Here is a 1,482-nt window from a genome sequence, read left to right on the forward strand (position 1 = left end):
AGGTTTATTTCCACATGAGTGCAGCGCAAGAATGGATTCCGGGCCGTACGGTTCGATGTAGGTGGGCCCGGCGGCGGCCTTCACGGGGACTTTCATCGAGGGACATTACAAATGCAAGTCGACAGCCCTCCTCGTTCTCCGACGAAAGCGGGTCATGTTGGTACAGTGAGCACTTGTTAGAGGGTGACTCACTGTAGTTGGACTCTTGGGTGGGCCACCGTGCATTTTTGAGGCTCTCGTCTTTTCTCAGTGTTAATTGTTGTATTTCTGCCAGAGTTGAGGTCATGTACAACGTTCAAACAATGCTTCTGGAGAAAGCCGACGGTAATTAGAGTGACAATCGCAGCGGTCGGAGGATGCAGGGGCGACTGCAGGCTAGGCCCGGGCGGGGGTTAGGGGTTCCGCTCTGCATGATTGTGTCTGCTCAAAGAATCACGTGCCCCCCCACCAGTAAATCCCAACTCCCTCTACCCCCTGCCTGGGCCTCAGACATCCACAGACTGTAACTGTACAGCGTCTGCATAACAATCCCAGGCATGAAATACTGAATTCACCCTCTGGGTGGCAGCATTTCAGTGCAGTTTACGACCTGCTGAGGAACACCAGAATACCCCCATGGTGGAAAAAAAAGCTTTTTCTTGAGCTTTTGCGGCTTGTTTTTGTAACAATTCATGAATGACGTTATTTTATTTTCAACACCATTGCCATATTTATAAGCTGGCGTTCTAAAGCGAGGCATCATGCTTTTTCTTTGACTTTTTTGCATCAATGTAAGACTTCATATTAGAAGATATCAATGTTTTGGCTAGGCATCGTGCATTTACCCTTTTATTTGTTTTGATAGCTTTTTTTTCATGCATTTTCTTGCACGTGCAAAATTCCAACTGAAAGGCCAGAGCAGAGTTTCAAGTGTGCTAACACCGTGACACTTTTGCCCAACTTTATTCATTATCCTACACATTGTTTTACCACAGTAGCCGTTTTTTCTCCCGTGCACGGATGTTGTTGACATGTAAAAAAATGCATGCGACTGCCGCCGTGCTCCTTAGACTCACACACTGAAAATCGTATTTGTTGTTGCGGTTTACGTAACCCGCATTTACGACTTGTAATGCCTCTAATTTGACTGGCGGCGTGTCGTGTTTGTGTGTATGTGTGACAGAGAACTGCAAAACAAGCCTGCTCCTCCTGGATTGGCGCCCCGGATTTCCATCGCACCGCTCCGTAGACTCAAGTGAAGAGCAAAGATGTATTAAAAACCAAGACGTACCACTCTTTCAATTTCTCGGTGATGGCGAGCGGCCATTTAATCTAATTTTATGACCATATTATAAAAATTTGGTCACCTTAGTATTAATTATCATTATTATTATTAGTTATGAAAAATCCCCTGGATCCAAAGTGTTTGATATTTCTTATTCGAGTACGAGTTTGTGCAGAGTGAGCTGGCATCATTTAAAAGAAGATGTGATCTTTGCGAGC

This window comes from Syngnathus floridae, chromosome 3, assembly GCF_059516105.1.
Source record: "Syngnathus floridae isolate MCC-2025c chromosome 3, RoL_Sflo_1.0, whole genome shotgun sequence".
NCBI classification, from domain to species: Eukaryota; Metazoa; Chordata; class Actinopteri; order Syngnathiformes; family Syngnathidae; genus Syngnathus; species Syngnathus floridae.